This window comes from Eurytemora carolleeae, unplaced genomic scaffold (assembly GCF_000591075.1).
Source record: "Eurytemora carolleeae unplaced genomic scaffold, Eaff_2.0 scaffold1376, whole genome shotgun sequence".
NCBI classification, from domain to species: domain Eukaryota; kingdom Metazoa; phylum Arthropoda; class Copepoda; order Calanoida; family Temoridae; genus Eurytemora; species Eurytemora carolleeae.
This window is the reverse complement of record NW_019397270.1, coordinates 78,332-90,723: the sequence shown is the minus strand read 5'-3', so window position 1 is coordinate 90,723 and position 12,392 is coordinate 78,332. Positions and strand designations below refer to the sequence as shown.

At 31.8% G+C, this 12,392-nt stretch overlaps 1 long non-coding RNA gene across 1 annotated transcript in view; it reads right to left on the bottom strand.

Moving 5' to 3' along the window:
- LOC111713171 (uncharacterized) overlaps positions 1 to 1,919 on the bottom strand; it is a 3,535-nt gene extending 1,616 nt beyond the window's left edge. Inside the window, exons 1-2 of the long non-coding RNA XR_002767616.1 lie at positions 1,840 to 1,919; positions 1,399 to 1,469 (exon numbers count right to left, since the gene is read on the bottom strand). This is a non-coding gene — a long non-coding RNA (uncharacterized LOC111713171). The remainder of the gene's footprint in view (positions 1 to 1,398; positions 1,470 to 1,839) is intronic.
- Between the last annotated feature and the right edge of the window lie 10,473 nt (positions 1,920 to 12,392).

Genomic DNA, 12,392 nt, shown 5'->3' with positions numbered 1-12,392 from the left:
TGTAATTGTTGAATGGAAGACAGAACATAACGTGTAATTGTTGAATTGAAGAAAGAACATAACGTGTAACTGTTGAATGGAAGACAGAAAATAACGTGTAATTGTTGAATGGAAGACAGAACATAACGTGTAATTGTTGAATCGAAGAAAGAACATAACGTGTAATTGTTGAATGGAAGACAGAACATAACGTGTAATTGTTGAATGGAAGACAGAACATAACGTGTAATTTTTGAATGGAAGAAAGAACATAATGTGTAACTGTTGAATGGAAGAAAGAACATAACGTGTAACTGTTGAATGGAAGACAGAACATAACGTGTAACTGTTGAATGGAAGACAGAAAATAATGTGTAATTGTTTAATAGCAGAAGAAAGAACATAACGTGTAATTGTTGAATGGAAGAAAGAACATATAATGTGTAATTGTTGAATGGAAAAAAGAACATAACTTGTAATCGTTGAATGGAAAATATTTTAATGGGATTAATTTAACATGGAGTTACAGTAAGCAGTATTTTAAGTACAATAAATCAGTCGGTTCAAAAAGTTGATTAGTCGGTCAAATAAGGTTTTAGAGAACGTCGGCGTATGCTAAGATGGCACTTCCCAATTTACATGGTGGGTCACTTGAAAGTACGCTTACAGTCGATTTGACCATTAAAAACCTTATTCTACCGACCTCATTCTCGAAACCTTAATCTAATCAAAAATGTGGAAGATACTGTCGTTTTTTCAGACTCGAAAAGTGTTTAATTCTGATTACTTTTTTCAAAAGCAATAAATGCGCTAGTCACTTTTGCAGAGAACCAACAAATGACAGTAAATAGTTATCAAAAACTAAAACAGTGGATATCTAATTCTTACTTGATCAGCCAAAGCTTTCAAGGGTATCGTTGTAAATTGGGGCATTGCCATCTTTGCATGAAGGGTCACTTGAAATTACTCTTACAGTCCCTAAGGGCAGAAAATGCGGTTATAGGGAAGAAAACTACATTTTCATTTACCTTTGATGGGTCACTTGTAAATACGCTTACAGACCATTTGACCATTTAAAACCTTATTCTACCGACCTCATTCCAGAAACCTTAATCTGATCAAAAATATGGAAGATACTGTCGTTTTTTCAGACTCGAAAAGTGTTTAATTCTGATTACTTTTTTCAAAAGCAATAAATGCGCTAGACACTTTTCCAGGGAACCCACAAATGACAGTAAACAGTTATCAAAAACTAAAACAGTGGATATCTAATTCTTACTTGATCATACAAAGCTTTTAAGGGTATCGTTGTAAATTGGGGCATTGAAATCTTTCCATGGAGGGTTAATTGAAATTACTCTTACAGTCCCTAAGGGCAGAAAATGGGGTCATAGGAAAGAAAACTACATTTTTATTTACCTTTGAATCTATTCGATTTACAGCGGTGTTGAATAATTGGATTCTTCTTTATAAACTCTGTCCATGGAGTTCTAAAAATAAATTCTAAATTCCTAAATCTTTTTCAGAAAAAAAAATCACACTCTCAAAATAAGTTGGTATAACTTTGTACAAATTGAATATTATAATTAAAAATATATAACATATTGTTTCTACCGCATTCAACTCTTTCGTAAAAAAATTTGCTCATTTTCATATCAAAATACGATAAAATTAAATGTTAATGAAACAACTGAGTATTTCGGAAAATTAAATATTTAGCTTCTCTAAGGGTTTCCTGGCAAGTTTTGCGTTAAAAATATCCCTCGCTGCGCTTTGGATGTTTTTTTGCAAAATCGGTCTTGGAAACCCTTAAAATTCTTTTAAAATTCCTGTAAAGTAATGTTATTAAAGATTACTCACTTTTGTTTAGTTTTGGGTTTCAAGTTGATATTTTGTTGGTTTTGCAAGCTCTAAAGCTTGCCAGTCCAACAAAAATCTGAAAAAATCAAATTGTTAAAATCTATCTTTCTATTTATCTATCTATCCATCTATAACTTGATCGGAAGATGGCAAAAAAAATAGTTAAAACATGCGAAAATTCAATCAAGTTGTCTAATTATCATAATATATCTATAAATCTATCTATCTTATATGTATCTATCTATCTAAGAATCCATCTATCTATCTATCTATCTATCTAACGGCCCGATGGCTAACTGTGTGTTAATCTGCACATTTTGCTAAATATCTGGTAAATATAATAATTTTACCGTTGTTATCTTTACTCAAGCATCACGTTTTATAAGCATATCAAACCAATTAGGCAATACAAGGACTTTGGACCACTCGATCACATTGGAAATACAGGAACTTTGGACTACTCGATCACATTGGAAATACAGGGACTCTGGACCACTCAATCACATTGGAAATACAGGGACTCTGGACCACTCGATCACATTGGAAATACAGTGACTTTGGACCACTCAATCACATTGGAAATACAGGGACTCTGGACCACTCAATCACATTGTAAATACAGGGACTCTGGACCACTCAATCATATTTGAAATACAGGGACTTTGGACCACTCGATCACATTGGAAATACAAGGACTCTGGACCACTCAATCATATTTGAAATACCACTCCATATAAAACGGTATATTCCCGATAGTACCATTTATTAGTTCATCATCATACAATGAGGAAGATATTGTCGTTTCTTTATTGAAAAGACATGCATTCGCTCGGCTGCACAAATTCTTTTACTGCAATAGAAAGTTATCAATTTTCAGATAAAAATAAGGAAACCGTTCTGAATCGGGCAAATTTTCAAAATAGGGTCGCATAAAATTACTTTGAGATTTCATTTTAAGAACCTTTTTATTGTCAACTTTGAGGTATTTTTAAAAATTTAAAAATAAATAATAAATAAACTGTGAATAAAGAAATATTGAACTAACAATAAAGGATAGCTGTGCTAAGAATAAAGAATAAAGAATGAAGAATAACTGTGCTAAGAATAAAGAATAAATAATGAAGAATAACTGTGCTTAGAATAAAGAATAAAGAACAATTGTGCTTAGAATAAAGTATAACTGTGCTAAAATAAAGAATAACTGTGCTAAGAATAAAGAATAACTATGCTTCGAATACATAATGAAGAATAACTGTGCTTAGAGTAAAGAATAAAGAACAACTGTGCTTAGAATAAAGTATAACTGTGCTAAGAATAAAGAATAACTGTGCTAAGAATAAAGAATAAATATGCTTAGTATAAAGAATAAAGAATAACAGTGATTAGAATAAAGAATAAAGTATAACTGTGCCAAGAATAAAGCATAACTGTGCTAAGAATAAAGAATAACTGTACTAAGAATAAAGAATGACTATGCTAAGAATAAAGAATAAGGAATAACAGTGCTTAGAATAAAGAATAAAGAATAACTGTGCTAAGAATAAAGAATAAAGCATAAAGAATAACTGTGCGTACAGGTCTGTGCACCAAGGATAACTGAGCCTTTGAAGCTGCTTACATGGCGCCTAAGTCAGGTTTAGAGAGGCGCCAGGCGCCATGACAGATGGACCTGGCAACAACTAGAGTTTACACACTTGAACCCAAACTGCATCACAATTCACACTTTTTACGTTAAATTAAATGATAGATTCGCTTGGTATTAAAAGAACTGTACACATTATTTAGAGTGGTACAGGGTTACCTATAGTGAATAGGATTAGATAGACGACTTGAAACTCTTCAATTTTAACGATCCCAAGTTTAAATTAAGTCTTCTGCCTTATTCAATGATTTGGTTTAGAAAGACAGAAGTTTATAAATGTAAGAACTCATGAATAAGGAACCAGGCAGTAAGATAAGATAAGATAAGATAAAGTTTATTGCTAAAATACATGTATCTGCGTACAGAACGAGTTTACAATTACAAATTGATGATTATATTAACAGTACAAGTATAAAGCAATTAGGTGGAAAATAGCTCTTGGCTGTTTTGATTATTTTTTCCATCTAATTTTAATAATGATAACAAAACATTTCAATTAAATAGATTGAAGGAGAACTATTAGAGATGAGGGTGCGATTTTATCTTATGCAAAATAGTTTATACATTAATTAGAACAACTACAGTTTAAAGTAATTTTCAGACATGTACACAACAAATATAAAGCATATTAAAACATATCTAATTAGTTTTACATGCATAGCAATTCGGTTTATAACACATTGTAATGTAATTTTCAAAAAGAGAATTTAGTACTCTATTTTTAAATATACTTAGAGAGTTGCTTCTTTTTAAGTCAAGGGGCAGGTCATTCAACATCTGAAGAAGAGAGCTTGATGGTAAATACTGTGATGAGCACATTTTGAGAATTGACAAATTGATAGTTAAGAGATCTTTCAAAGTTTCCAAGCTTTTTAAAAATATTTTCAAAAGATGCAGGAAGTAGTTCATGTGTATATTTATACATAAATATAGCTTGGTTAAAGTCTACCAGATCATTAATCTTTAGAATCTTATACTTAAGGAAAAGAGGATCACTATGAGACGTGGCTTTTGAGTTATCAATTAATCGTATTGCTCGTTTCTGTAAAATGTGAATTTGTTTCATTTCTGAACATTTGTTTCTTCCCCAGGCTGAAATTCCATATTCTATAAATGAACGAAATAAGGAGTTGTAAATGGTTAGTTTAATATTACTAGGAAGAATATTTTTTACACTTGACAAAGCAAAAACTGCACTGGATGCTTTGTTTTTAACCGAATTAAGATGATGGTTCCCGTTAAGATTTTCGTCTAAATGAACACCTACAAACTTAAATGATTCATTTTTGCATCCAGTTCCTACTCTTTCTATATCTTTATTATCTATTTGAAGTTTAAGCGAGGTGATACTTACATCTTCTTTTTTATTTTTGAAGAGAATATATTTGGTTTTAGACGCATTCAAAGTCAGTTTGTTTGCTTTAAACCAATCTTCTATTTTAGAGAGCTCAAAATTTGCCAAATCGTGTAAGTCGTGTAAGCTTTTTGAAGAAAGTTGTAGTGTTGTATCTTCGGCCAAAAAGAATTGTAAAAGTTTCGATGCTTAAGGAAGGTCATTGATAAGAATTAGAAGTAAAATTGGTCCTAATATCGACCCTTGTGGTACACCAAGAGAGATGTCTTTAAGTGAAGATTCAACACCCCTAATTGAAGTAAATTGTTTTCTTCCCTTTAAATAATTTTTGAACCATAAATTAGAAGTCCCGCGAAATCCATATGTGTTCAAGCTTGCTCAGTAGAATGTCAACATCACAGGAACCAAAATGAATCACGTGCAGTCGACAGGTCTCAAGTCTCATTCTGTATCGTTAACCTTGTTTTATTCCATTTACAACAGTATCCTGTAAACTATTGTGTGATCAAGTATGACTGAGTGAGATATCCTAATTTTTCTGGCTGTAAATTTTTAATATCTAAATGTTGTTTCTTGTTGCAATGACATTTAAGGAAATTGATCGAATTGAATACTTTTAAAAACTGCATGATATCTTCCTTGATACTCAGCTATATAAGGTTTAAATAGGGCACTGTTGTAACTCTTAAAATGGATGGTTACTTAAAGTTTCGTCAACATTAAGCAGACCTGATTTCAAGATTAGTCTATAAACATCATGTCAGGCCCAAACTTTTGTGGCAACTCACATGGTCCCAGGAAAAATTCATATATATATATATAATTTTGAAAATCTGAATCTTAAGTCATGTGACAGTGTAGTATACTGGTCTTGTGTCCATCTGTATCACATGACCAGTATACTCCACTGCCATTGGTGGGAGCAAACCTAAATTACAATTAGGCTTCTCTGAGATATTGTTGTTTTCAGATTGGTTGCGTATTTGCTGAATATGATCTATTTAAACCTAGTACTTGTATTCAAAATTGTGTATTTATGAATTTTCGTATAAATTTGACACAGTTTTATATAAATTTCTCGAGACAGAAACATCAGATAGAACTTTCATGGGTCGCGATCAAGAGCTAAATGTTTAGGTTTCAGTCTATACCCTCTTTTATTTTTTCCTTTACAGTCCCTTTAAAAGACCAATGTTATAGAGAATATTTGGATAAGTAATTATTAACATTTTTAAAACGATTTAATCATTTTTCTTAATAAGATTAAATACTTCTTACAGTGGGTCAGGCGTTGTATCACAAAAGTTCTTTAGAAAAAAGATTGTATAATTTGGCTCCTAGTGCCCTTTAACAAGCTTCTGGTTGTCCCCCTGGACACCCTGTGGTCCCCAGTCAGCTGGCTATTGGTCCATTCTGTGTTAGTCTAAATATTAGCTGTACCCTTCCCTCACGGGTCCGCAGAAATAACGATCTTGGTCTGCCACGACAAATATGAAGTTTAATATCCTTGCCATCATCTAGTAAAGTTTTAACAGTGTAGACCTGGTACCTAGCTGCTGACATATTTCTTATACTAGGAGTCTGCGGTTAAGCATTACATACTATCATGGGCACCTCCCCCTAAAATGCTTAGCAACCTTAGAATTAGTGACACACCACTTTTGTCAGTTTATCAAAGAACCCACCGTTAATACAATTTCTGGAATTATAAACGCCAGTGTTCTTAGCTAATTGAATCAGATTTTATTTTAGCTATTCAACAGTATATAATTAATAGTTTCTATCAGTACTACCCATACTGCATATAATTTATAGATTTTTTACAAGACATTACAACAGATTTAGGATAATATAGTTATATAAACAGATTCTATCGACCATTAAAAAGATTTGGGGCGTCACAAGCGCGCCCAAGCATTTGTTTTGTCTGTGATTAGTGTATGAAATATATTTTTTTAAAGTTTTCACGGAAATGACCGTTGAATTTTAGAACTTGTATTAAGCGGCCGAGTCTTATTTCATATTTGATTTGAATAAGAGGTTTATTGTGTAAACTCATTAATGCTTCCCCCCCTCTGATACCCCACAGTGGGGGGGGTACTCAAACATAGTTCCCCCCTTGATACCCCACTGTGGGGGGGGGTACTCAAACATAGTTCCCCCCTCTGATACCCCACTGTGGGGGGGGGTACTCAAACATAGTTTCACACTATAACGTAATTTCAATAATTCGGAAATGATACAGAAAAATCGACGAAAACGCAATTAATTGCTTGTCCATGTTCCAAAAAAAATATAAAAATGCGTAATCCTGGGTATATGAACTTTTCAATTGTAAATTATCATTGGAATATATCAAGAGTGAACTGTATTGTATCACAAAGAAACAAATGTTTTTAAAAATGATACATTTATGTTAAATTACGATTGATTTTTTCGTTTTTTGAATTGCTTCTTATAATAACCGTCCAAAATTTGTATGGGATTTGATCGAAATGGTTGATCCAAGGGGGAGCTGGTTTTTCAAAAAATATATCTCCTAAAATATTATTTCGATGTACGAAAAGAAAAACTTTGCCAATAAAATCAATAATGTTAAGTTTAAATATTTGGTATCTAAAGTACATTTGTAAATGCATGCGTATCTAGCGCAGATGTGAGTAATATAAATTGATACAGGAATAATGAAACTGTAACAGTAAATATATTGAACAAAAGAAATGCTTTATATACTGTTCCTGGAAAATATTAAACACTAGACAAGCTAATCTTTGTAAATCATGGAATATAATAATCATGGATTTGATCTTTGATCTTTACAATTATCACCAATTCCTCATTTGATATACAGTGAGAACCAGAAAACTTTGGAATATGAAGACGACCGTTAGACTCAAGTTATGATTTTAAATAGTTCAATGCACATGAGATATAGCAATTGTGCAGTTTATAAACAGACCCATTTAAGTTATCACGTAATAGTTACTAGTAAAGCTATTTTGTAACAATATGAAAAAGACTTCAGCATTAATTTAATGTCGTCAACCTATTTTACAGTTATCTAGTTCTCACTGTATCATCAAATGCTTTTGGGTGCTTGGCATAAAACGTTTTATATTATTACTGTACAATATTAACCCTATTCCCGCTGGGGGGGGGGTCAATTTGACCCCCCCTGTAGTTTTTTTTACATAACTCAAAAAGTATTGGTCTGAGGCTGTTGAAATTTTCTGACTTTTCTTACATACCCAAAGCCCTCCCTTTAGGCCTAAAACCGGGCTTTAATACTAACTGCCTGAGTCGTCAGGCACACTGCCTGAATGACTGCTTTTGCCTGTAGCAAACTAAATCTTTTTTTTGACCCACTTTCACTTGTCAGATTTTGATAAAATTTAGCTTTTTGGAAAGCCTATGACATAAGGAAACGGATTGCACAAGTTTTGCGAAAAAAAATTGCAAATTTTTTGCAAAAAAACCTGTCAAAGGAAATTTGCACATTTTTAGTTTTTCTTGATTAAAAATCAGGTTATTTAAAATTTTGCAAAAATTTTTGCATATTTTAAATGGCATGGTCAAGGGCTTTTCAAAAATGTATAATTTGTCATTTTTTTGACAAATTTTTTTTTTCAAACATTTTTACTATAAAACTGGATTTTGCGATAAAAAATTCAATTTTCGCAAATTTGCAAATTTTTTTGCAGATTCTAAAAGTAGAGCACAAGAGCTTTCTAATGATGTATCATTTGTCATATTTGGACATAAAACATGGGATTTAGAGGGGGGGGGGGGGCCAAATTGACCCCCCCCCAGCGTATCCTGGTTTTCAAGTACCCCAGCGGGGATAGGGTTAAAAATAATCAATAAAATATTTTACAAGTATACCTTTTTTCGGTATACATACAGGATTACCCACAAAAGATGAGACTGTAAAGACGACCAAAAATCTTTAAAACATAAAAATCCCTAGGTTAAGCCAAATCTTCTGCCTTAAATATTGTAATTTAATGACTTATTTTAAGAAATTTACAAGTAAGCAGTTCCAGGAATAATTGTAAATATAAGGAAACAGACAGTAACAATCTGTACAATCATCCCTGAAGTCTCATTCGTTGTGATCAGCTTAAATACGATGATATATTTCTGTGTAAATCCTGTAAATATTTATATTAATATAACAAGTAACATAGATATATTGGAATATACTCTGCTTTGATTACGGTGAGAGGGTATTTTTTTCCTCGTTGACATTGAAGCCGCTGAGATTGTGTCCATTGGTTGGGCATTGCTACCAGAATGTATAGAGTACCAGAGTATACAGAATACCAGAATGTATAGAGTATCAGAGTATACAGAATACCAGAATGTATAGAGTACCAGAGTATACAGAATACCAGAATGTATAGAGTATCAGAGTATACAGAATACCATAATGAACAGTGTACAAGAGTATAACAGTGGATAGTCAAAATTCAATTCGAGGGACTATATATGATCAAGAGTTTAAGACACAATGCCTGGTTTTCATGCTTTTCATAAGGTTGATGGGAGTCTATTTAGATTGATTGGATAGAGTGGAAACCATGTTAAGGGATGAAGAGAAAGCTCTGGTTGAGAGAACATAAGATCAGGTTTGTGTGGAGTACTGGAATCAAACCCGTAACACTAGTCTGTCGACACCAATCCAGTTACTGGATGTGGACAAGTGTTCTTAACTTGAGTGAACAAACGAGAACTGGTGTTAAACACTTTCCACCCCACCCATGAATGTTTATGATTCCTTATACTTCACACTCATCATTAAGGTACAAATGGGAGATTTGGTGGGATTAAAGAGGAGATGAAGAAAGAGGAGAAGAGTACAGAATAAAAACAATATAAAAGCTTGATTCAATCATCATGATTTAAAATAGAAAATCAAATTTTAATAATGTTAAGTTTAAATATTTGGTATCTAAAGTACATTTGTAAATGCATGCGTATCTAGCGCAGATGTGAGTATTATAAATTGATACAGGCATAATGAAACTGTAACAGTAAATATATTGAACAAAAGAAATGCTTTATATACTGTTCCTGGAAAATATTAAACCACTAGACAAGCTAATCTTTGTAAATCATGGAATATAATAATCATGGATTTGATCTTTGATCTTTACAATTATCACCAATTCCTCATTTGATAGACAGTGAGAACCAAAAAACTTTGGAATATGAAGACGACCGTTAGACTCAAGTTATGATTTTAAATAGTTCAATGCACATGAGATATAGCAATTGTGCAGTATAAACAGACCCATTTAAGTTATCACGTAATAGTTACTAGTAAAGCTATTTTGTAAAAATATGAAAAATATTTTGTAAAAAGAAAAAAAACATAAAAATCCCGAGGTTAAGCCAAATATTCTGCCTTAAATATTGTAATTTAATGACTTATTTAAAGAAATTTACAAGTTAACAGTTCCAGGAATAATTGTGAATAAAAGGAAACAGACAGTAACAATCTGTACAATCATCTCTGAAGTCTCATTCGTTGTGATCAGCTTAAATATGATGACATATATCTGTGTAAATCCAGTAAATATGTATGTTAACATAACATGTAACATAGATATGGAAATACACTTCAGTTGGAATATACTCTGCTTTGATTACGGTGAGAGGGTAATTTTTTCCTCGTTGACTTTGAAGCCTCTGAGATTGTGTCCATTGGTTGGGCATTGCTACCAGAATGTATAGAGTACCAGAGTATACAGAATACCAGAATGAACAGTGTACAAGAGTATAACAGTGGATGGCTTAATCTGAGTATCCAATGGACACACTTTTGATTTTCTTTTAAACTGTTCTTTCTTGGATATAGTAGAGAAAAATCAAAAACCCGTTTTTCTAAATTGAGAGTTCCTCCATTTCTGTATATAATCTTAAATTTCGCGCAAAACTTCAAATTTATCGGCTTCATATACACGACTCTGATTGGTTGAATTTTATAAGCTTTTATATGATACACGTACAAGATTAGATTAGTCTCGATATAATGAAAAAAGAGAGGATCTTGCATTAATCTCGATATCCAGCATTCGAAAGTTTTCAGCTCTGTAGAAATTAATTTATTGCTTTACACAGAGAAACTATTTATGAACCTTGTACAGTGTACACTTCCGATAAGTTATAAGTTATGAACTGTAGAAAAGGAACGTTATTGAGTATGAAATAGTCCGATCATCGATCATCTTGAAACATGGCAGTTGTGCAGTGTAAACAGAATTTATTTGGCAAGTTAAAAAAAAAAACAAAAAAAATCCGGCAAATTTTCCACGCTCTCCTGAAAACAGTTAAATGGATTGAAATGTGATGGAGAATTTAATTCTAAGGACTTATCGTGCTTAAAAAATAATAATTCGCTTGATTTGTCCAATATTTTTGCATAATCATACATTTTCGTGTCAAAATTTGTATATTTTGGAGACTTATTTTCGTTTATTGCAATTTTATATGTATTACAGATATACACTCATTAGCATTATATATATACCGATACAAACAACAGGATAATTAATTCATGCATTAAAAAATATTTGTAGAGGGGGCGGAAGAGAGGTTGGTTGTAGAAGAAATGAAAAAGAAAACTTGCAAAAGATTATAAGTCACTGTAGGAATTTTTAATGATCCTCTTTTTTCATTCCGCTAAAAACTTCATAACTTTTAAAAATTTATTTTCTCCAGAATTATGAATATATCTTGAAGCCAGCTATTACCACCACTAGAAAATAGCTTTGTCTTGATATGATATTCATTATGTTGCACAGAATTCAAGGAATCATCACCATATGACCAAACTGGTCTCTATATATATTATTTTCTCATAGTTTTTGATGGTTTGTATCCAATAAACGTCAAAATGTATGAACCCGTTGAGAACAAAAATTTCATAATTATTTTTGAAGATTTTGGAAATTTGCAAAAAAAACCAGATAAATCTTCCAACTTTTGTTTTACAATGTTATACAAAGAAAATAATTATTTGCCTTGGTTTGAATACGCTTTAAAAGCTAAAATTATTACTAAAAAAGATGCGCAAAGCGCCAAAATTTTTTTATTTAAAATAGAATATCTTTTTGTAAGTTTAGGTTAAATAATATTCCTGAGACGGTCAAATTTGTCTTTAAGACCTGCTCGCCTGCAAAAAATATCCTTTATTTGATTTTGAATCATTTTTTGCATAATGATCCAAACCCACTTATTCTGTAAACAAATCGTTATTTGGGACCTCTAAAACTATGGAAGACGACATTTGCGCAATATAATGTATTTTTGTATATTGTTATATAGGATAAAATAAATGTTTAAAGGAATCATTTTGAATTGTGCCTGCAACTCAAAGGTCACTTCAATTTCAAAATTGAAATTTAAAATCAATCAAAACCTATTTAAAGATATAAAAATTAAACATTATACACTGTGCTCAATTTAATATCTAAAGTTATAAATTGTTAATAATATTTCCTAAAAAATGGTTAATTTTTCATAATGAAAATAATTCTAAGTCAAGGTGATCAC